General features: G+C 39.5%; 1 protein-coding gene and 1 long non-coding RNA gene across 3 annotated transcripts in view; one reads left to right on the plus strand and one right to left on the minus strand.

The window, feature by feature from the left end:
• Positions 1–25,946, minus strand: part of ZNF462 (zinc finger protein 462) — a 137,537-nt gene that overhangs the window by 101,306 nt on the left and 10,285 nt on the right. The window lies entirely within an intron of this gene.
• LOC143763970 (uncharacterized) overlaps positions 1,933–25,946 on the plus strand; it is a 169,578-nt gene continuing 145,564 nt past the window's right edge. Inside the window, exon 1 of the long non-coding RNA XR_013212967.1 lies at positions 1,933–2,066. This is a non-coding gene — a long non-coding RNA (uncharacterized LOC143763970). The remainder of the gene's footprint in view (positions 2,067–25,946) is intronic.

Raw genomic sequence — 25,946 nt, forward strand, 5'->3', positions numbered from 1 at the left:
ATGACGTAGAATTAACACTATTCGTAATATTACAGCTGCATAATAACCAATAAATATATTTTAATATATTTTAAAGAGTAACTTGGAAAATCAGTATATTAGGAGATTTGTCTTCATTCCTGTGTAAAAAAAAAAAATGCATATAAATGAAGTGGCTTCCAAACCTCTGCTTTTCCCCAGTCTTTTTGACGTGCCTTCCGATGCACTGACCTCAGAATAAACTCATTTTGAGTACAGATAATGGCAATTATAGAGTCAGCTCAGCACCCCATAACTCGCACTACTCTGGGGATTGTGCTGAAAAACACAACATGAGTTTGGTCTGTTATTAATACAACTAGAGGCAGGTAACTAGACTGGGAGAAACGGGGTTGGAGGCCACATACATGAATTTTTTTTTTACGGGAATGCAGACCAGTCTCCAACTAAAAGTGATTTGCAAAGTTTCATACCTTTCTATACTGGACAACATTGTTAAAGCAAAACTGAAAGTTTAATTAATCTTTAATAACTTTTCATTTTAATTTCTAGTACATGCTTTTTGTAATCATATTTTTACTACTGACATGTGTTACTGGATGGCTACAATATGTTGCTATGAGTGATGAGCGAGAGTGCTCGGATAAGCATGTCCTTATCGAGCAAGCCGAAAATACCCGATTAGGACACAAGCGTGCTCGGATAACGCCTCATCCAAGCACACTCTTTCGTCACTAGTTGCTATACATGTATACTGACAAAAATAGGATTAGCCCTTTTCAATTTATTTCCAGTGTGAATTTTCTGCACTGTCAACACTACAGGCAAATATACGGCTAGTAAAGAACTACGGTAGTCTTACTCAATATTAATGAGGTTTCAAATGTTTACTATGAAATATGTTAAAAATCAAAAATTGTTAACCACCCAATACACCTTGGATAACTGTCAATCAATCTTTCGACCGATGGATATCTCACTGTATTTTCCATTTACAGAGAGGCTTACTTTTTTTCATCTTTTTTCTGTTATTCTAGTTAGGGAACTATGCATTTCATAGCAAATTCTAAGATGATGTAGAAGTCAGGAGGAGGAAAATATGCCAACCCAAGTACCTCTTACTCAAATTATTACACCAAAATACTCCCAAGGCTATAACTGTGTTTATGATGCACCACTAAACTGTGAGGAAAGAAGTCTATCTCCACAGCTTCAAAGACTATAACTATGTCTATACTGCACCAGTAAAACGTGAGAAGAGATGTCTGCTTCCACAGCATAAAACCAAGGCTTTTTATGACAATTACGCACCTAGAATATGGGGTCAGAGATTAAGTAGAGGTGGGGGCATGGTTTACAAGGGCCAGGAGCAGCTGCGTTCTGTGGGAGCTCCTGAGATTCCCATTAAAAAAAGCATCTTTGGCATATTTATAACGTGGACTTTTGGAAGCATTGGTAACAGTGGACCTGTGGGAACATGCCCGGATTGAAATTTAAGAAAGAAATTATGGACTTTGTAAAAAAGAAGTCTTCAGTGGAGCAAAGAAGCAGGTATGCGGAGAGTGCCGAGTCATCGCCGACACCATGGAGGAAGACGCTGACTACAGAGAAGTCCGGGACAAAGAAGGACGAAGCGGTAGCGATGGGGAAAACTGTCAGGCTTCCACAATCAAAGGTAACGCAAGGAGCAGGCTGGGGAGAGATTTGATGGCCTCTCCGGTGGTGGCTGGCAGAGGAGGGGGAGGCCGTTAGGTTGCCATGGCAACGGAGCAGAAGATCACGGCGGGGAAGCATGTCAGGGCTTACCCGTTCAGATGCAGCATGAGCAGCGGGCTGGGGAGATATGCAGTGACCTCTCCACAGGCTGTCAGCGGGAGGAGGCCATGGGATCGCCATGACAACATTGCAGAAGATCGCGGAACAGCTGCGCGATACAGATACAGGGAGTCCTTCTGCTTCAAGGGAAGGGAACATCCTCAAAGCATTATCCTCTCAGCGGAGCACTGGAGAAGGGTTTCCTAAAGAGATATCACATGCAGAGGAGGGGAGACCGGGAGCATGGTCTTAATCCTCAGTCATCAGAGTTGGTAAGTAATTTACCGCTGCGACAAAAAGAAGTATTTACTAACAATGGTGCCACCCCTAAAACTTTTCAAATGAGCCCACAAACTTCAACCAATCTGCAGGAGAACCTGGTTTACAAGGGTCAAACAGGCACATATTTAACACAGGGGATGAGTTGCCACAGCCAATATATACAACGGTCTGTTTAGATAAGAAAAATTACAGTTGGCAGTCTCATTCTCTATCAGGAGCTAATGCCACCCATAAAGCCTCAAATATAAACCCCTCAGCAGGTATCTCTGATGACAGGTCACAGTTGAATAAATCTGCATGTATTGCTACAGAAAACCTTGGAGGACTGCATTCATGCTCTACAACTGAGGACTGTGACACCTCTAATCCTTTGAACCCTCCCAAAAAATATTTAGATGGCAATTTTAGGCCACGTTCACACTTTGCGGCCTCCCTCTGCGGGTTCTCCCGCAGCGGAATTGATAAATCTGCAGGGCAAAACCGCTGCGGTTATCCCTGCAGATTTATCGCTGTTTGTTCCGCGGTTTCCGCTGCGGGATTACTCCTATACTATTGATGCTGCATATGCAGCAATATGCAGCATCAATAGTAATGGTAAAAATAATAAAACAAGGTTATACTCACCCTCTGATGTCCGGATCTCCTCGGCGCTGCACGCGGCGCTCCGGTTCCAAAGATGCTGTGCCGAGAAGGACCTTCGTGACGTCACGGTCATGTGACCGCGGCGTCATCACGGTCATGTGACCGCGACGTCACCACAGGTCCTGCTCGCACAGCAACTGAGACCGGGCGGCCGCGTGCAGCGCTGAGAGGTGAGTATAGCATCATTTTTTATTTTAATTCTTTTTTTTTACACTATTTATGCTTCCCAGGGCCTGGAGGAGAGTCTCCTCTCCTCCACCCCGGGTAGCAACCGCACATTAGCCGCTTACTTCCCGCAACGTGGGCACAGCCCCATGCAGGAAGTAAGCGGTTCAATGCTTTCCTATGGGTGCAGAATCGCAGCGATTCTGCACAAAGAAGTGACATGCTGCGGGTTTTAAACCGCTGCGTTTCTGCGCGGTTTTTCCCGCAGCATGTGCACTGCGGTTTGTGGTTTCCATAGGGTTTACATGTTAATGTAAACGCTATGGAAACTGCTGCGGACCCGCAGCATTAAAATCGCCGCGGATCCGTGGGAAAAAACGCAAAGTGTGAACGTGGCCTTAAGGTCTCTTCTTTCCAAAAAAAATATGGACTATAAGCTTGAACAGTTGTTGGCTAATCAAAGGTCCTGGGTAAACGCTATGATGGGAAAGACTATGCTTATTTTTGTCAAACGATGTGAGAAATTAAGCATTAAAATACCTAAAAAATATACCTCTAATGGAGAATCAGATGACTACAAAAATAACAGTGATTCAGAGGATCATTTGAGCCCGACAGATTAAAATCACGGTTCACACTTTGGAACAGACATCTCTTCTAGTTCACATGTGGAGTCAAAAGACTTTACTGACGTGGCAGAGTCTTCCTATAATGGTGAGAGTGATTCCCCTAATGATATAGACCACGATGATTATCTATCTTCACATTCTCACTCAGAAAGTCCAATCAGTTCTGAGAACTCTGATTGCTCAAAGAGCAACTAATTAAAGAAAATATTAGGAGCAAATTTCTACGGAAACTGGGGACTATCCCCTTAAAGGGAACCTGTCACCAGTTTTTTTGCCTATCAACTAAAAATATCATCTAATAGAGTTTGAGCTATACATTCCCCAACTACTTGTGAAACCCCCCGACTCCCCATGAATCCCCCATAAGAACCTTTTGTATTTCTCCCGCGCTGTATGGAAATATCCTCAGTCCTGTCCAATGGGCGTTGGTTCTGGCCCCTCTCTCCACCCCAAATCGGTGTGCTGTACACATTCCGTTCTGTGAATAGCCTTGTTCGCGTACAGGTCCCGGATGTGCGCCTTCAAATTGCCTCCTGCGCGTGCGCAGTATTCTTTGCCCAACTCCGGGCAAACACTACCTCAAACACTATTAGGGTATGTGCACACACTGCGGATTTTGCTGCGGATCCACAGTGGTTTTGACGCTGAAGATCTGCAGCTGTTTTCCATGAGTTTACAGTATTATGTAAACCTATGGAAAACAAAATCACAGTGCGGTTTACCTGCGGATTTACAAAAACAGGTGCGGAAAAATCTGCAGAGATCCAATCTACGTGTGCACATACCCTTGAGGTCCTGGATAACGCTCTTCTTTTTCCAAAAATAACGGATAAAGCACACAAAAATCATGAGTCTCTGCCTTTTGGTGACTTTCAAACCCTTCCTATATTTTCAGATTCTTTGGTAAAGATTCAAAAAGACATTGGTTCCTTTAGAGATTGCTTGGCTAATTACAAAGATTTTAAAAAGAAAAACAACTTAAAAATCAGAGGAGTTCCGGAATCGATCCAGCCACCTCAAATAAAAGACTATATTTCTACTATGATATCTCATTTATTACCTAAAACTAAAGGGGAAAAAAATTTGATCGAGAAGGCTTTCAGACTCTACAGGCCACTCTCTCTCACAATGGACATAGCGAGAGACGTTATTCTGTCCTTCAACCCTAGTTGGGTAAGAAATGATCTTCTGGTCCTAACAAGGGATTCAAAAAAACTCCCATCTCCGTACAATAAAATAACTTTTTTAAGGACCTTTCTAGGGCCACTCTGAAAAAACGGAAGTCATTTTAACAAACTACAAGTGAGCTTCTGCGCTTCGGCATATCTTATCACTGGACCCAAAATTCCACCTTACAAGTGAAATTTGCATCAAAACGAATTTCTCTCTCTTCTCCGGAGGAAGGAATGGACTTCTTAAAAAGATCAGAAATAAGATCTTCCGCGGTTCCTCGTGGTCTCTCCTCATCTCCACTGGGCCTTGGTCCCACTTGAAGATGCGGGATTGCAACACTTGCTACATTTATTGGGGTAGGGTACCTTACATTCCTGGAGTACATCTACTATCATACCCGAAAAAACAGACTTTAATATTTAGCTTAAATAATTTAAATATCCAAGAGGTTTCCTGGTCCACTTGATATTGTTTTTATTGAACTAAACTTCCCCCCAACTAGTCTTAGGCCCCTTTCATACATCAGTTTTTTGCTATCAGTTGCAATCTGTCTAATTTTGAAAAAAACAGATCCGGCAACTGATGCCACCGGATCCATTTTTTTCTCATAGACTTGTATTAGCGACAGATGGCCTCACATTTCATCCGTCGTTCGCGGATCAGTCTAAAATTGTTTGTCCGGTGGCCGGACACAATGGAAAAAGTAACATTTTTTGTGTACGTCAGATCCATCGCCGTCTGTCGTTTGCTCGACTGGAAACCTATGGACGGATTCCATTATTTTAAACTGAGCATGCTCTGGTTTTTTTAGGATACAATTAGCCAGATCCGCTAGTCGGATCCGGCGAAAAAACGGATCCGTCACATCAGTTTTTCAAAATCTGCGACAGATCCGTCGATCCAACGGATTATGACTGATGGCAAGAAACTGATGTGTCAAAGGGGCCTTAGGGTCACCTACAGGTGTTCTCAGACGCGACAAGCTCTCATATATTTCAAATACTACTGCATATTTTACAGTAGGTTTTGCATTTTTGTATACTATGCAATTTTGTAGGCTTTGTATTATTATTAATGATTTTATTTCTAGGTGCTGAAATACTAAGCAAGACTTAACTATGTGTATCTTACGGAAGTGTATGTACGCTTGTCTCTCCCCTATATTTATAAGGCTTTCTTTTTATTTCTTGTCCCTTTTCCTTCTTGCCCTAGTTTACTTGTCCCTTTCCTTCCCATTATTTTATCTTCCTTTCCCACTGCCACTTGTCTTATATCCTATTTCCCTGTCCTTTAAAATGTTATAAAACCAATACAAGTTTTTGAAATAGAGATTAAGTAGAGGTCAGACAAGAAAAACTAAAACATCCAAAATAACTCAAAACAATCAGCGTAATATAGTTCTTAGTGGGAACCTGTTATCTTATGATATAAGCTGTTTCCATCCTTTTGATAACCTAAATAGTTTTCTAAAGGTGCCACATTACGCCACTGCAGTCCAAATGTTACTTTATACACTTCCTAAACTTCTGAAAACCCTAAAGGTACCTTCACACTCAGCAACTTTACAACGAGAACGACAACGATCCATGACGTTGCAGCGTCCTGGATAGCGATCTCATTGTGTTTGACACGCAGCAGCGATCTGGATCCTGCTGTGATATCGCTGGTCGGAGCTAGAAGTCCGGAACTTTATTTGGTCGTCAGGTCGGCGTGTATCGTCGTGTTTGACAGCAAAAGCAACGATGCCAGCAATGATTTACATGGAGCTAACGACCTGTGACGATAAGTGAGTAGCCCTTACGTCACAGGATCGCTCCTGCATCATTCTGGAGATGCTGTGTTTGACATCTCTACAGCGACCTAAACAGCGACGCTCCAGTGATCGGCTCGTTGTCTATATCGCTGCAGCGTCGCTGAGTGTGACGGTGCCTTAAGGCCTCTTTCACACATCAGTTGTTTGCTATCAGTCGCAATCTGTCGAATTTAGAAAACAATGGATCCGTTTTTTCTCATAGGGTTGTATTAGCGACAGATGGCCTCACGTTTCATCCGTCGTTCGCCGGATCCGTCAAAGATTGTTTGCCGGTGGCCGGAGATGACAAAGTAACGTTTTTTGTCTCCGTCGAAAAAACGGACAGCAATGGATCCGTCGCAATCCTTAGTTTGCTAGAATGGAAGCCTATGGGCGCCGGATCCGTCAAATGATGGAATCCGGGGACGGATTCCATTTTTTTTTAACTGAGCATGCTCCAATTTTTTTAGGATCCTTTAGCTATCACCCCTAGTCAGATCCGTAAAAAAAACGGATCTGTCGCATCAATTTTTCACAATCTGTGATGGATCCGTCGATTCAACTGACAGCAAAAAACTGATGTGTGAAAGGGGCCTAACTGAGTAGTCCGCTGGGCAGATCCAGACTGTCCTCAGTGCCTTTGATAATCTAGTCTCTTTGCCTGTAACTGATGTTGTTGGCGTGCCTTACACCATTCACATTGAGCTGTAGACCTTGCACTATTGATGTTCATCTGGAGGACAAAGTGCGCATAGTTGACCCAGTTTTACTGAAACCTGAATGCACCGGATTTTAGGTGAACACATTTTCATTTGTGGGCCTGTCAGCTAAGAGGGACCCTTATTTTACAGTGTGTGGCAATTTGGGAGACTGATCCACATGTTCTGATCTATGTTTCGTAGAGCATTTAATAGATGTGAAGTGATAAAAAAACTGCTCATAATGCTAACAGATTCTCTTTCCAATAACTTCTTAAACCAGTTCTGGGAAATGTTTCTAAAACTCCTAGGGAAAATTATGTTCATAGTTATATTTCTAAAAGTCACATTTGTTTTTGAAAATGCACCAGATAAATTGTCCTGCATCGGACACTGAAACCATAAGGTCATACCTAAAAAACCAACATAGTTCTTTGTCATATCTAAATTGGATTCCTATAAATCCCATTCCCTTTAAGGGGCCGCAGCAACAAATGCGCTAAAAACATCACGTGACCTGAACATATCTATCATAAGATTTCACAATAGGAACAGCATACATTAAATAGATTCCTCAGACCTGAAAAAGCTGGTATACTTGCTTTGGAAATGAATTTTATAATGGTTCTTTTCTACCTTTACTATTTTATAACTTTAGCTAGAGATTATAAGTAGACCGACCTCATCAGATCTAAGACATGTTTAATAATGAATGTAGTTATTATGGTGAAATCCGGTGACAAATCCTCCTTAGGTAATAATCTAAAGGGAAACTGTCACTGAGTTAGACTCACCTCATAGATGAGGGATGCATTTTATATTTTCAGTTATTTCATCATCACCAGTCTTGTTTTTCCTAAGCACAGGAGTTTCCACATAACAGATATCCCTTGTAAGAACATTATATTTCTTCGTTAAATATAATAATAATCTTTATTTTTATAAAGCACTAACATATTCCGCAGCGCTTTACAGCTTGCATACATTATCATCACTGTCCGCGATGGGCTCACAATCTAAATGGCCTATCAGTATGTCTTTGGAATGTAAACCGGAGTATGGAAACCAGAGTACCGGGAGGAAACCCACGCAAACACAGGGAGAACATACAAACTCCTTGCACATGTTGTCCTTGGTGGGATTTGAACCCAGGACTCCAATGCTGCAAGGCTACTGTGCTACCACTGAGCCACCGTGCTGCCCCTAACTCTTAATCAATGCACACAAAAAAGTTGCGCAAAGCTTGTTTAGAGCTTTCCAATGGACATGTTTCTATATAGGAGAAATGAAAATGTTGGACTGGCAAATAAATAGACAATTTAAAGTACAGTGTTGGTGGGTTTGTTAGACGTCTACTCGGGCTGTAGGCTGTTTATAAAATCAGGCTTTGCTTCTTGTTGTCCTACATGGTGACATCCATCTCCGGTTTTGGCAATAATTAGGTACCATGGGCAGGAAAAGTTGAATGAGACCAAGAAGTGGAGAAAGTCAACATTTTAGAACTGTTCCTGCTTTAAAACCTTCTGGTTTCCATTTTCTGCTGAAGATAGGCTTCTGTGACTCAGCTAGAGCACACTGCAGCTAGAAGTGTAGCCACTTCCTCTAAAATATAATTAAACTGCGCTAAAAGCCACTGTAATCTTTCATCTTTAATGTTTCTCTCAAAGCATATCATTCATCTGATTTTATAATGTTAAATATAGGTTTCAAAACAGCGTAAACAGTTTTTACATCGACTTCAAGAAGATTAAAGATTTTGGCAAAAAATAAAAGTATGGTATTATAAAGGCACCAACATGAAAAAAATGTAAGTAAAAGTCAAAGGATAAAAGACAAATCAATGAACTTAGAACATTATTTTAGATATTCAAAGGTGACCCAAGTCTCAAGCCTTTCTTCTTAAATTCAGTTTTTCAGAAACCATGATGGAGTTGGGCTAATTTGACAGGTTAGCTAAAGTTCATCTTATTGACCATACAATTGTACAGACAGAAAATACATTTTGTTCTTTATGACACTCTCAGTGACACTTTTGCAAAATCTGATGTATGTCTAAATTATCTGGAGTTTATTAACCAAGCACCTACAAAGTTGCCACTATCTACACTTTTGGACATACATTGTTTATTAAATATTTTACCGTGCCACATAAAGAGTTAATAAGGCCCAAGAGTTGTCCCACTGGCTTATATGTCATAAAGGATTGTTCATTCTTGGATTGGTAGAATGCATTGATAGGATGCAAAAGTTAACTACGTGATTAATGTTTGTTTTCCCATCCTGGAAACAGTAGTATTAAATGTTCAACCATTGCGGATCAAAATCTGGAGGATCTTGAAAGTAAAGATATCATAGCCAAGCTTTATTTGGTCTGATAAGTGTTAAATCTAACCCAGCCTGCATGCAGTTTAAGACAATCTTTCCACTGATTCTACAGCCAAGTTTAGCATGAAGATGTCTGGTTAGAAACAAATAGGATTCTCTGTGACATATCCAGTAAGCTAAAATGATACTTTGCCTTCCAGTGTATTTGAGCTTTTTCAAAAAGCCCCAACCATGATATAACAATCCTGTACAGCACAGAGCAGGTCTGCATTTGGTGGAATAGGTTTCTACCTGTTGTATATCAGATTACACTTGCAAATTAATAGCAACCCCATTTCTCCTCAGCACAATCCACAGCTCATTTTTATTTTCCAAGGAGCAGATGATTCCTGCTTTGTAAGCACTTCACAGGAAAGCAGATCATCCAGTTATTTTCCCCTCTACCCATCCCCCAAGGTTAGACCTTTCTTCTCAGCTAAAGGATGCAGTGCTCTGCTGAATATTCCTGGCACATGTTCCAGAGAGAGGAGACTCTGCTTCACAGAAGCCATGCTCACAGCTTCAGAAATAGCCATTTTCATGTAATGCTTGCAGACACAAAAGGCTTATAGTCTGAGCACAACATGGCTTCAGACCATTCCAGTCTCATCTGGACCCAACACCATACTCATAAACAACATCTACACATCTGAAATCTATGTTGTAAGATATTGTGCATTTGTGAAGTGCATAGAAATTGTGAAAACAGAAAAAGGCATTTCTCCAAGACAAAATAAAAACACTGGTCGAGTTTGTGAAAAAAAATAGGTCACAATCTCTCACCTTAGATGGGGGTTATCCTGTTGTGCTGAGGGAGGACATCATCAGTTTGCAGGAGTCTAAATGACCTTTGTTAACCATCAGCCAGTCTGTCTGCAACTGCAAACCTTGCCAAAAGGCACACCCTTCACAGAAAGGCTTTAATGAAAAGGTTCTCTGAAAGCTTCATTGTCCAGGAGAACAAAATGTCTTCAGCCAACCAGCATTTCAGACATCACCACGTATAACAATTAGGTAAAATTCAATATAAGTTATGGAAACCCGAGCTACAGCATTGAACATTGGCTTGTTTTGCAGCATAAATTCAACCCAATCATTGTTTGCAGTCTCCTACATTTTCATGGGTATGACCATATAGCATAGCATCTTCAAAAATGACTTAAAAAGAAATTGACTCCACTGTAAATAGTTAATTTCATTAAACATTATCTAAGCTGGTTACATATACTGTATATATGTCCATAGCTACATGTATGATGGTAAATTGCCATGTGACAGCCAGTGAATGGTTCCATTTCCAAAATGTGGCTTAACTACAACCTACTTGTTTTTACTAAAAGGATTAATCAAAAATTCGATGAACATAGACTACATTCAGATGAATTTTAGCCCAGTTGATCATTCATCATAATTGATCCAAAAAACAGAAAAAAAGAGAAAAATACTAAATTCTTTCTTCCTAAAGGGTTATCTACTTCCTGTGCTGTGTTACCAAGCAAACAGGAGTCTAATTCTGCCACAAATATTGAGCTACTACTGTATGGGTCTATGCATTTTCTAGACCATTTTGTTCAGGAATTAACAACAGCCAACTGAATGTTCTTTATATGCATTGCTCATCTACTATTCTACAACTGTCAATATTTTAATCCATCTAATGACAGATACTAACACAATTTTAAAGGGGTTGGCCATTTTCTCTTGTTAGTGTAGCTTTCCTCACAAACTGACAAGCACTTCTGTCTAGAACTGAACATATGACCAGACTTGTCCATCAGCCTTCACCCACAGAATAGCAGCTTTTCCATGTGAGGTGTTTTACAATTGGAAGAGTTTGATGGGCAGGTCTAGTCACGTGCTCCTCCATTAGAAGCCATTTTATGGACAGAAGTGTAGGCCAGTTTCTGAGGAAAGCTGCATAAACAAAAGAAAATGGCCAACCGCTTTAAGATTGCATCTAAAATCTAGTGCCAAGAATGACCAAATTTGTACTTTACTACTTGGCTTCCCCTCCCTAATATTTCCTGCAGCTAGTAACGAAGTATCACATGCTTCCTCCTACAGTTTATGTATGATGAGTGTGGCGATTGACAACAGTGGAAAAGGAAGGAAGAACTTTGGAGAACATCTAAAATTATGCTTTCTTAGGAAAAGCATTCAAAAGAACAAAAAAAGTCAATTCAGCTAAGACAAACCAATCTACACGTAGACTTGGTGCTTTTATACTACCAGGCATAGACTCATCCATGGAGTTTGGGAAGGTCAATCATAACCTGGATTCATTACTTAAATAATAATGCCCACCTACATTTGTCTTTAATTTTGTAACATGGGATTATGCCTGATGACTATAAGGGTATATAAAAAAGTGACAAGATCTTAAAGTGTGCATTTACATCTGTCATTACCAACACAGTTGGGTTCTTCTGAAGTTATTCAACACTATATTGAAACTAAACCTTAAATGAAAAAGTGGCTTGTCATTACAATACCTAATACATCATGATAAATTTAAATTAAAACCAAATACACACTTCAGGTATCAAAGCTAATGAAATTTAGGTTTAAATGTTAGAGAGGTTTTTCAGGCACACCATATTGGTGACCCATACAAATAATTGATCATCAATATTCGATAGGTGTGGGTCAGATACCCAACATTTCTACTGATCAGCTGTTATTTGCTCTATTGGCAAACATTTTGAAAAGAGCTGCAAAACGCATCTCTATTCGATGTAGAGTGGTCGCCGCCAGGTACTGCACAACAGCCTCTTTCAAAAGAATAGTGTCGAACCCCCCACTAATCGTATATTGATGATTTATAGGTCATCAAAATAGTGAGTTCTTTTTTTATATTTCTTTGATCTCTCAGTCATCTCAAATGGGGTAGTCTAAAATAAGTTCATGAGCAAAACAATCCAGTGTTAAAAAAAATAAATTGTATCTGTCAACTTCAATGTCTTCAAAATATTAAGAGATTGATGCTGTATCCAGTTAGTTGCCTCAGCTACAATGTTTGCTTGTGATGCACGTGACCAATGAGGCCAGTAAATGATTGCAGAGGGAAAATAAATCACAAAACAATTAAGCTAATAGTATCGTCAGAGGTGGTAGAACATCGTCTTTATGGTAGAACATTCTCTTCCATTAGCAAAGTTTGGTAAAATCCCAGGAAGAAAACTAATCCTATGAAAGAAAGCTGTCAGAACACACAGTCAATGGCACATACAGTGCCTTGCGAAAGTATTCGACCCCTGGAACTTTTCAACCTTTTCCCACATATCATGCTTCAAACATAAAGATACCAAATGTAAATTTTTGGTGAAGAATCAACAACAAGTGGAACACAATTGTGAAGTTGAACGAAATTTATTGGTTATTTTAAATTTTTGTGGAAATTCAAAAACTGAAAAGTGAGGCCTGCAATATTATTCAGCCCCTTTAACTTAATACTTTGTTGCACCACCTTTTGCTGCGATTACAGCTGCAAGTCGCTTGGGGTATGTCTCTATCAGTTTTGTACATCGAGAGACTAAAATTCTTGCCCATTCTTCCTTGGCAAACAGCTCGAGCTCAGTGAGGTTTGATGGAGATCGTTTGTGAACAGCAGTTTTCAGCTCTTTCCACAGATTCTCGATTGGAGGTCTGGACTTTGACTTGGCCATTCTAACACATGGATATGTTTATTTGTGAACCATTCCATTGTAGATTTTGCTTTATGTTTGGGATCATTATCTTGTTGGAAGACAAATCTCTGTCCCAGTCTCAGGTCTTTTGCAGACTCCAACAGGTTTTCTTCAAGAATGGTCCTGTATTTGGCTCCATCCATCTTCCCATCAATTTTAAACATGATGCTGCCACCACCATGTTTGACAGTGGGGATGGTGTCTTCAGGGTGATGAGCTGTGTTGCCTTTACCCCAAACATATCATTTGGCATTGTTACCAAAAAGTTTGATTTTCGTTTCATCTGACCAGAGCACCTTCTTCCACATGTTTGGTGTGTCTCCCAGGTGGCTTGTTGCAAACTTTAAATGACACTTTTTATGGATATCTTTGAGAAATGGCTTTCTTCTTGCCACTCTTCCATAAAGGCCAGATTTGTGCAGTGTACAAATGATTGTTGTCCTATGGACTGTCCCACCTCAGCTGTAGATCTCTGCAGTTCATCCAGAGTGATCATGGGCCTCTTGGCTTGGCTGCATCTCTGATCAGTCTTCTCCTTGTTTGAGATGAAAGTTTAGAGGGACGGCCAGGTCTTGGTAGATTTGTAGTGGTATGATATTCCTTCCATTTCAATATGATCGCTTGCACAGTGCTCCTTGGGATGTTTAAAGTTTTGGAAATCATTTTGTATCCAAATTGGCTTTAAACCTCTCCACAACAGGATCACAGACCTGCCTGTTGTGTTCCTTGGTCTTCATGATGCTCTCTGTGCTTCAAACAGAACCGAGACTATCACAGAGCAAGTGCATTTATACGGAGACTTGATTACACACAGGTGGATTATATTTATCATCATTAGGCATTTAGGACAACATTGGATCATTCAGAGATTCACAATGAACTTCTGGAGTGAGTTTGCTGCACTGAAAGTAAAGGGGCCGAATAATATTGAACGCCCCACTTTTCAGTTTTTGAATTTCCACAAAAATATAAAATAACCAATAAATTTCGTTCAATTTCACAATTGTGTTCCACTTGTTGTTGATTCTTCACCAAAAATTTACATTTGGTATCTTTATGTTTGAAGCATGATATGTGGGAAAAGGTTGAAAAGTTCCAGGGGGCCAAATACTTTTGCAAGGCACTATATATCTGTTATTGCAGACTCGTCAGAATGACCCTTGTCACTGGCAAAAATGGGTACATGATTATCAGAACTAGACTATAAAGATATGTAAGAAGGTCGCATAATCAAAAGAATCATGTTTTTGGTTTTCATCTCATGTGGGTAACTTTGTACATGTGAACCCCTTACCTTGATGCACCAAGATGCACCATGGGAAGAAGGTAAGCTTAAACAGGCAGTGTTATGCTCTGGGGGATGTCTTGTTGGGAAACCTTGGGTTCAGACATTTCTGTGTACGTAGCTTTAACACATACCACCTATCTTAACATTGTTTCAGGCCAAATACATCCCTTTTGTGTCAGTAAATTTTTTAGGATAAGTTTCAAAAGCAGAACAAAGGTGAATGTGTAGTTCTACCCTCTAAATTGCCTGCGTCTCAATTGGATCAAACATTTGTTTCAAGTGATGAAGACAGCATGTTGGTTCAGTAGGTAGTACTGTTGATTGGAAGCTCTTGAGATCTGGGTTTAAATCCCACCAGGTCAACAATTGCAAGTTTGTATGTTCTTCCTGTGTTTACATTGGTTTCCTCTGGGTTCTCCGGTTTCCTCCCACAATTAAAAAGACATACTGATAGGAAATTTAGATAGTGAACTCCAAGGGGGACAGTGATGAGAATGTCAGTAAAGAACTGTCAAATATTACGGCACTATATAAATGAGTGAAATAATTAAAGATGACCGTAAATAACTCTGATGCAATCAATGTTAAAAACATTTTTAACCCATAAGCAGCATCGTGTGACAGTATTTTGCCGCCTAGCCATTCAGTTGTTGCACAGTCATGAACTGTCATTCAAGATAGAAATGATGGTTAATATTCATTAAATCAGTCTTGATACCATGTGTTTTAGCAAAAGTGGTTGTGAAAACATACTTCTTGATCGAGAATTTGACTGAGACATATGATTTATCCCTATGGAAATACCAAATATAGTTTATGCCTACAAAACTCTAGCTCATTAATAATCTACCATTTTCATAGCTAAGGACCAATAATTAGGGTATGTCAAGATGGTGTGGCTGACTACATGTGGCCAAAACAAGGTTAGTGGCCAACTGCCGCACAGTTTCGTTTCACAATTGTAAGGCCATTAGGGTTGGTGGAACTTTAGCAGCGCAGCCGACTCCCTATTTGGCCATACCATTAAGTTCTATAGATGCAACACTAAGAATACATAAATTCACATGATGTGTATTGGAAGACTATGAAGCCATTTACTCTGGCTGAATCCAATTTAGCTTAATCACACTAAATCTATTCATCTAGTAAAGCATGAAAATGAGACACAAATGCTCCTCTTTTCCTACAGACTCTAAATAAATAAAATGAAAAAATAAGTGTGTTTAATAGTCACCTAAAAATTGCATTTAACCACTGTTATCACGCGAAACATGCTTTGTTCCTAGTATAGTGGAATGAGTCTGTTGTGTTGTCAACAATAAAAAGTATCAAAGCACAACCTGATCAGATTTGCTATAAAATGAAAGATGCATTTTCGCATCCAGAGTGATTGCTAAAAAGAAAAAACGTTGTCTTGAGTTATTTTTTTCCTTTGCTGGTAAAGACCTTCTCTCTTCCTTTTTCATGCTACGGCTTCTCTTTTCCCCATCAATGAGTGGCTTTGCAATAGACATAATTTGAGACAAGCTATTATAATTAAGATGTTTCAAGGTTTTACCGCAGAGCACAAGACTGAGCCGTGTGGAAGAGGTTTCTATCTGCTGTAGATCAAATTACAGCAGCACATGAAGCCCCACCCTGTGTCTCTTCAGCACAGTCTAATACATCTCAGAATGTTTTTCTCCATAGTAGATGAGTCCTGAATTCTAACCACCTCGCAGAAAGCAGATCATCCAGTTTTCTTCCCCATCCCCCAAGCTTAGACCTTTCTTCTCAGCTAAATGAAACACTGCTCTGCTGAATACTTCTGGCACATGTTCCAGAGGCAGTAGATACAGCTTCACAGAGCTGTATTAGAATCAGCCATTTTAAAAGCAGATCTTCAACACAACATGGCTTCAGACCATCCAGCCTTATCTGGACACGGCACACTGCTCATGCAGAAATGCCTGGTACAAGTGAACTCATTGTGGAGTAAAGAAGAAAGAGAAACAGTTTAACCATCTCTAGGAAAACAATGTTTTACACTCAAGATAGCTAGGTTCCTCTACATTTTCCTTTAGAAGCATAGAAAAATACCTCACAAAACCAGATCTAAATTAAGGAAACATAAGGGCTAACCTGAAAAGAAAACAAGTCATGTCCATATTCCTCAGCTCACATGGGAATTATTATCTTTTTCCAGAGTCCTCTGGCTGCTGGATTCCAAAGTCTAAATGACCTTTGTTAATCACTAAGCAGCCTGTCTGCATTAGCAAACAGTGCCAAAAGACACACCCTTCAACAGAAAGCCTTCAAGTGTCCTTTTAAAAAGTAGGCTCTCAGAAAATCTTCTTAAAGTGCAAGCTAAGGAGAAAAATTGCCTTCAGAAGAATTTCAAAATAACTCTTCATATCCAACTTACAATGTTAAGATACACTTATGAAGAACAACTTAATCTCAATATTAGGAATGTGGCAATAAAACTGTAAATAAAGTGTACAAAATAGTGAAACAACAAGAACTCCACATTGGTCTAGCTAAGGAAGATATTGTCTAAACTTTGGCTATTGGACTTGTTCCAAAGCAACTTACTTCTTAAATATTCCACCTTACTCCTTAAATATTCTACAAGATAACACATATTGTAAAAAAAAGTCTTCTTTTGGTCCACATAGCATACTACAACATCTCCAGAAATAAGTCCATATAGGTTCAACTCTTAGAGACCTAGTGTATGCTGACATAATGTAAATGACATCAAACAAACATAGAATTCCATAGACTTGGTTCCATATGATATTGATTAGTTCTGTATGGTTCTTTAAAAATAGTAATGAGCTTGTCAGACTGTAACAGTAAGAAAACATTCCAAACTTGTGTTCTAAATCAATGATTCTAGAGGAAAAGTTCCAACTTTGTGTTCTACATCAATGTTTCTCAAGGAAACGTTCCAACCTTAAGTTGTAGATCAGTGTCCCTCAATATTTCTAAGAACCCCAACTGAAAGAAAGTAGATCATATTACCCCCATAGTTATATACATACAATGGCTTCCATTAAAGGCACAGCTTAAGGACAGTGAATGATCCCCCAACCAAAGACATGGCGAGTATTCCATATGGAGCATATTCACCAGGTTCTAAATTATTTCCATATTTAATTATTCAAGTCTTTACAGCTTCAATTCATTGGTTATATTTTTACAAGAAAGTTAAGGTAAATACTGGATCAAAGAACATTTTGAGACAGTATTGTTTACAAAGTGGTACTATAATCATAAAATATAACCATGTCATTCCCTTGTTCTATTGCCATTTTGTGACATGCATAGGTTTTTCTTTTATCTTTATGATGCAATAACTGCTTCTGTCCACTAGTAGACTACATATTTCAGTACTGACTGTACATCTGTTTCTTTGAACTATATATAAATAAATAATTTTCACTTGGATGTGATCAAAAAGGGTCACCTTGGTTCATAAAGAGGTGTTTAACACCATTATTACCTAGGACAATGAACTGCATCCATTCACTATTTGAGAACCTCAAATACTCATTGAGAGTTTTACGATACTGTCCAGGTATGATCATATGACAAAGGACTGTAGATTACCTGCATTGGCCTTATGAAATATAATATTTAGCTTCTGTCTAGGACTTTGGACTTGTTGGGTTTTCCTCTATATTTACAATGACTCTCTATTAAGATGATCTCTATGTAAAAGTACTACCTTACCAATAATTTTAAGCCTACAGAAAGAGAGAACATATAGGTACTAGAATCAACTAAATTATTATAGGGTCTGTCCAGCAGGTACAACTTTGGAATGGAAGGGTTTAGAGTAATTTAAGAAAATCAAAAAAGATTTGCTGCTTTCCTGATGTTCCTGTCATAACACTTCTTGGGACTATCTTGACACACAGGGAGTGCGTGTAAATAGCAGTTCATCCCATCACTGTTCACATCATGGACCCATCACAGTCACTAATTGGCTGAGCGGAATGTCTTAGTATTTCGAGTGTGCCGATAAGGGACCAGGAAGTAAAGACCAGCAGGTACCTGCACAGTGTCTGAACAAGAGCGTTGGAGACACAATGAGTGGAGATTCGCTATTCTTTTACCTTTTAAACCACTTTCAGTGCTTTGCCAAAATGTATACCATGAAGGACTATCCCTTTTAGTGAGAAAGAGACTATGAATAAAAACACAATGATAAACTTTTGTGATTCACTTAACAGCACATAATAGATGTTTACACTATTGCTACAGGTTGAAGTAATTTTAAAATATAGACTGAAGGATTAGACCTCACTTCCAAAACTTTAGCTCGGTATATATTCCAATCATTCCACTTTTAGTGGCTTCCAATTGCATCAGGTCACCATGTTCAGAACTACTGAAACAGCCTTTTCCTGGAAAGACACTGAAAAGTTACAGATATAGCATTTCTTAACCTAACTCAGATACCACGAAGATATCATGGTGAAGAAAAATGTTATTTGATGCTTGACACATTCAATGGCTTTTGCTGTGTAAAAGATCTAGCTACAGTTTCAGCATCCTGACACCATTCTGTGATGTGGTATAACATATTGCAATGTGTAATATTAAGAAATGTTTTATCTGTATCATTTGCAATGTTATAGATGCAGCAGAAAGGGAGCCCCAAAGGAAAAATCAAGCTGGGCTCCAAGGATAGAATTGCACACCCCATTTCCATGACCTAGATCTTCTTGGGAACAGACCTACAAAGGTTCTTGCCACCTGATAGCATATGACCAAACGGAGCTACCCACCAAATGCAGAAAAATTCTGCAAGAAAAAAGGAAACCATCTTCTTCTGGTGACATCTTGTTAAAGGACTACCTGGAGGTGTGAGCTAGATAATACAAAGGCCCCATTGCTTCCAACTGCAATGGCCTTGGGATACAGTATTTACAACCATAAAATGCTCTTTCTTGGGCCATAGTAACTAAAACCCATAGACACTGTCACAGACACTGCTGATCTGATGCAGGCATGATTCAGCCAATCAGAGCGGCATTGCACTGGCAACTGTCTAATAGCACCTCTCTAAGCTACAGCAGAGTAATACAAGAGCAGAGCCCTGTTGTTCTTATACTCTGTGTGAAAATGACTGTAGAAGCTCTTGTTCTCAACATGGAATAATTTCCAACAATTTCTAACTTTTATTTGCAAAGGCCCTCTTACTTGTTTATGATTGGGAAAGCAATATTAACTATCAGCTATTTTTTATCTAATTTTTGCTTAGCTTTTTGTTGTCTTCAGATCCAGTTATTCTTTATTGTAGACTCAATTTACAATGGTTATCCCAGAACCAATTAAAAATACAGCTTGGAAGGATTGGGGGCAATTATTTATTTACACATTGTATTCTGATCCGTAAAAGTGACTCCCACCTTTCATTCATAATTCTATAGCAAACTAATTTTTGCTAATTTGATGGATTTGGTTGAATGCTGAATCATTCCAAATATATTGAAATCCATAACAGTAAAGAAAGTCTTAAACCATTCAAATTGGTCACAGATGAAATTACAGAGATCTAATTTTCTGAACTACTCTTGAACATCCAAGTGAACTCTTCGACCAGCCTTTATCCCACTTAATAACAAGTGAAACCATTTAGAGACCGAACAGACAACTTTTAAGTTCATCTAAGGTAAAGTTAGCCACCTCTAATGTTTTGTATACTCTGTGAATACAAAGGGCTATATTATACTAAAGATGTCAAACGTCATATAAATGATTTAAAAAAAGGACCAAAAAAGGTTATTTTTCAGTAGTTCATGAAAGAGATAAAAAAACAATGTCAAATGGCGTGGTACAAGAATTGGGGCTGCAGAAACTGTTGAGCATGGCTGTGCTACACTGTTTTTTAATCTCCATAGAAATTAATTCTATTATCTTATATAGGAGGTATGAAAAAAGAGTTTACACAGGCATGCCTACCTGTATCTGACACTTAAACGATGTAATTTCGATCTTACTCATGAACAGTTTACTCCTTGATTACATAAAAAAATGCATTATGGGTGAAGTCAATAAAACCCAATCGAGAACATTACAGCAATATATAAATTATTTGCAGAAGCAGAAAACTAGATGAGCTCATCGTTGTAGGTATCCACCATTGGATAGGTTTTGGAGGTCCAGCAAGCCCCTCGGCCCAGGCATGTAAATCCAATATAAAGACAAAAAGCTGGTGTCTCCGATAAAAGCTTGACAGCTTTATTACAATTTCATTAAAATCAGGTCACAAACAGGACAGTATTCTGGTGTTGAAGCGTTTCGACTTGAACAGTCTTAATTGTTTAAGACTGTTCAAGTGGAAACACATCAACACCAAAATACTGTCCTGTTTGTGACCTGATTTTAATCAAAGTGTAACAGGCTGCCAAGATTTTATCAGAGACGCCTGCTTTTTGTGTTTATATTGAATACTCAAAATATACACTGCTCAAAAAAATAAAGGGAACACTTAAACAACAGAACATAACTCCAAGTAAATCAGACTTCTGTGAAATCAAACTGTCCAGTTAGGAAGCAACACTGTTTGACAATCAATTTCACATGCTATAGTGCAAATGGAATAGACAACAGATGGAAATTATTGGCAATTATCAAGACACGCTCAATAAAGGAGTGGTTCTGCAGGTGGGGACCACAGACCATATCTCAGTACCAATGCTTTCTGGCTGATGTTTTGGTCACTTTTGAATGTAGGTTGTGCTTTCACACTCGTGGTAGCATGAGACGGACTCTACAACCCACACAAGTGGCTCAGGTAGTGCAGCTCATCCAGGATGGCACATCAATGTGAGCTGTGGCAAGAAGGTTTGCTGTGTCTGTCAGTGTAGTGTCCAGAGGCTGGAGGCGCTACCAGGAGACAGGCCAGTACACCAGGAAATGTGGAGGGGGCCGTAGGAGGGCAACAACCCAGCAGCAGGACTGCTACCTCAGCCTTTGTGCAAAGTGGAACAGGAGGAGCACTGCCAGAGCCCTGCAAAATGACCTCCAGCAGGCCACAAATGTGCATGTGTCTGCACAAACGATTAGAAACCGACTCCATGAGGATGGTCTGAGTGCCTGACATCCACAGATGGGGTTTGTGCTCACATCCCAACACCGTGCAGGATGCTTGGTATTTGTCACAGAACACCAGGATTGGCAAATTCGCCACTGGTGCCCTGTGCTCTTCACAGAAGAAAGCAGGTTCACACTGAGCACATGTGACAAATGTGACACAGTCTGGAGACGCCGTGGAGAGCGATCTGCTGCCTGCAACATCCTTCAGCATGACTGGTTTGGCAGTGGGTCAGTAATGATGTGGGGTGGCATTTCTTTGGAGGGCCGCACAGCCCTCCCTGTGCTCGCGAGACGTAGCCTGACTGCCATTAGGTACCGAGATGAGATTTTCAGACCCCTTGTGAGACCATATGCTGGTGCGGTTGGCCCTGGGTTCCTCCTAATGCAGGACAATGCCAGACCTCATGTGGCTGGAGTGTGTCAGCAGTTCCTGTAAGATGAAGGCATTCTAGGGAGGTCATACAGGCACGTGGAGGCCATACACACTACTGAGCATAATTTCCTTGTCTTGAGGCATTTCCAATGAAGTTGGATCAGCCTGTAACTTCATTTTCCCATTTGATTTTGAGCATCATTCCAACTCCAGACCTCAGTGGGATATTAGTTGTGATTTACATTGATCAATTTTATGTTTTATTGTTCTCAACACATTTCACTATGTAATGAATAAAGATTTGCAACTGAAATATTTCATTCAGTGATATCTAGGATGTGGCATTTTAGTGTTCCCTTTATTTTTTTGAGCAGTGTATTTATATACTGATCACCACTGCTTCATTATACCACTGCCACTCCCACCCATGTCCTTGATGCTTCCTCTGGAGCTGGAAAGGTAGAGACCAGCAGAAGGCCAAGGAAGGGCATGGACGGACTGTGAGGAATCGGTGAGTGTATTATTTTTAGAAATAATTCATGGAATTCTAATATACAAGTTAAATATAAATGTCAGGTCACATTCAGGAAAATTACTTTTTAGTACGCAAATTATTAGGTTTAATGTGAAATGCCCAATTATGGTGCTAATACTCCTAGGAGTATACAATAATATTGCCTTTTTGGCAAACAGATAAAACACATATTTAAAGTGGGATATTGGGACGTGTTTATCCACTACTTCTTCCAAGTGAATTCATCTCCCACTCTCCTAGTGCACTTCCAGCCAGATTTGCATATAGCTTCTATGGTGTTCTCATGACTGGCACATCAGATCCCTATTAAAATGGTGTAATTTGTATTGGGGGAGAGGTGCCTACACAGCTATATCGCTACTTCCATAAGTAAAAAGATTGTGCCAACCAATTCTTTAGAGTATATTATTGCATTTGACCTTTACATGAACTTAAAGTCTGTTTAGGAGCAACAAAATGGGAAATAGATATCTGTAAGAACATACTTTTTATATAAGATTGGAATTTAAAATAATAACAGTTTGTAAACACTGAAAGCACAATCAATAGAATCAAATCACTCAAAATTTCCTCTACACTCTAGACTCGTTTTTGTCTTTCACATAAAGGTCTACTAAGGTGAACATGCCTGTAACAAAGGATGTGGGTTTTGTATTGCAAATGGCTTGTTATAACGGGTTTCCTGGACCTACGGGATTTATGGTAAACCTTTTTGGTATGCTGTAAGAGGTAAAAACAGACTGAAGACTAATATAACACTAAGTATAACCCAGTTGAAGACATTTTGGATTTTTGATTTATCTGACAGACAGAAGTAGATATCATGGACAACCATGTGACATATCACAGGCCAAGACTAGGGAAACCAATTTGCCTAGACTGCTGCCGCCGAGAAGTCTAAGATAGCAATTTCACTCTTATAGTACATCTAATTTAGTACCTAATAGGTTCCTATGTTTGTAAAAGGGCATCTAAGAGAGCTGTACAGTATTGGCTGTGGAAATTTTGGAGAACCAAAACAAAATACCGCACTATGGCCACAATGTGTGAACCCTCCCTTACCGTTCTGAACCCATTTCAGAAACAAGAAATTAAAACTATTTGTCACCATTGTAAATTAAGAAAACAAGCAACAATGAATAATAATAAATGTCATTATTGCTGATGAAGTTGAGCATTAATGCATTATATTGAATATATTAATGGAAATGTACTGTTCTGTTCTTGAAGTGCAAACAAAAGCTTTAAGATGATCTAACCTATTAAATATACAGTAAGTTACTGTATAATTCAGGTAAACAGCTATGAAATATACTTTGTTTCCATTCATCTCTACTTTTAGGATCTCTGCTTGTTATCATCATTCCTCTGTACCTGTAGAGGTCAAAAGCATCCTAAAAAATATTCAATCCTGTTTCCACGACTGATGCGTTTGCTACAAAATATTACCGTAGGTACAGTTAAGTCCATATATATTTGGACAGAGACAACATTTTTCTAATTTTGGTTATAGACATCACCACAATGAATTTTATACAAAACAATTCAGATGCAGTTGAAGTTCAGACTTTCAGCTTTCATTTGAGGGTATCCACATTAAAATTGAATGAAGCGTTTAGGAGTTTCAGCTCCTTAACATGTGCCACCCTGATTTTAAAGGGACCAAAAGTAATTGGACAGATTAAATAATTTAAAAAAAAATGTTCATTTTTAGTACTTGGTTGAAAACCCTTTGTTGGCAATGACTGCCTGAAGTCTTGAACTCATGGACATCACCAGACGCTGTGTTTCCTCCTTTTTGATGCTCTGCCAGACCTTCACTGCAGTGGTTTTCAGTTGCTGTTTGTGGGCCTTTCTGTCTGAAGTTTAGTCTTTAACAAGTGAAATGCATGCTCAATTGGGTTGAGATCAGGTGACTGGCTTGGCCATTCAAGAATATTCCACTTCTTTGCTTTAATAACCTCCTGGGTTGCTTTGGCTTTATGTTTTTGGGTCATTGTCCATCTGTAGTATGAAACGACGACCAATCAGTTTGGCTGCATTTGGCTGGATCTGAGCACACAGTATGGCTCTGAATACCTCAGAATTCATTCGGCTGCTTCTGTCCTGTGTCACATCATCAATAAATACTAGAGACCCAGTGCCACTGGCAGCCATGCATGCCCAAGCCATCACACTGCCTCCGCCGTGTTTTACAGATGATGTGGTATGCTTTGGATCATGAGCTGTACCATGCCTTCACCATACTTTTCTCTTTCCATCATTCTGGTAGAGGTTGATCTTGGTTTCATCTGTCCAAAGAATGTTCTTCTAGAAGTGTGCTGTTTTTTTTAGATGTTTTTAGCAAAGTCCAGTCTAGCCTTTTTATTCTTGATGCTTATGAGTGGCTTGCACCGTGCAGTGAACCCTCTGTATTCACTTTCTTGCAGTCTTCTCTTTATGGTAGATTTGGATATTGATACTCCTACCTCCTGGAGAGTGTTGTTCACTTGGTTGGCTGTTGTGAAGGGGTTTCTCTTCGCCATGGAGATTATTCTGCGATCATCCACCACTGTTGTCTTCCGTGGGCGCCCAGGTCTTTTTGCATTGATGAGTTCACCAGTGCTTTCTTTCTTTCTCAGGATGTACCAAACTGTAGATTTTGCCACTCCTAATATTGTAGACATTTCTAGGATGGTTTTTTTCTGTTTTTGCAGCTTGGGGATGGCTTGTTTCACCTGCATGGAGAGCTCCTTTGACCGCATGTTTACTTCACAGCAAAACCTGCCAAATGCAAGCACCACACCTCAAATCAATTACAGGCCTTTTATCTGCTTAATTGAGAATGACATAATGAAGGGATTGCCCGCACCTGTCCATGAAATAGCCTTGGAGTCAATTGTCCAATTACTTTTGGTCCCTCTAAAAACAGGGTGGCACATGTTAAGGAGCTGAAACTCCTAAACCCTTCATCCAATTTTAATGTGGATACCCTCAAATGAAAGCTGAAAGTCTGAACAACTGCATCTGAATTGTTTTGTTTAAAATTCATTGTGGTAATGTCTATAACCAAAATTAGGAAAATGTTGTCTCTGTCCAAATATATATGGACTTAACTGTAGGCGCTACCAGTCTAGAGAGGCATGATAAAGATGTAAGTCATAATGTCTTTAGCTTACAGGAGATGGTCTGCATAAGCACCTTCAATAGCTGTACACTTAACATATTCTTAACCACCCCAAACGCATGTACCCCCCAGTCTGGCTTCTCTTCCCTTAAAATAAAAGGATTGAACTTCAATATGCCCAATCGTTCTTTACCCAACATCACCTGTGGTGGTGAGTCCTGGGACACCCATACATACAGTGGGGGAAATAATTATTTGATCCCTTGCTGATTTTGTAAGTTTGCCCACTGACAAAGACATGAACAGTCTATAATTTTAAGGGTAGGT

This window comes from Ranitomeya variabilis, chromosome 1 (genome assembly GCF_051348905.1).
Source record: "Ranitomeya variabilis isolate aRanVar5 chromosome 1, aRanVar5.hap1, whole genome shotgun sequence".
In the NCBI taxonomy this organism is placed as follows: Eukaryota; Metazoa; Chordata; class Amphibia; order Anura; family Dendrobatidae; genus Ranitomeya; species Ranitomeya variabilis.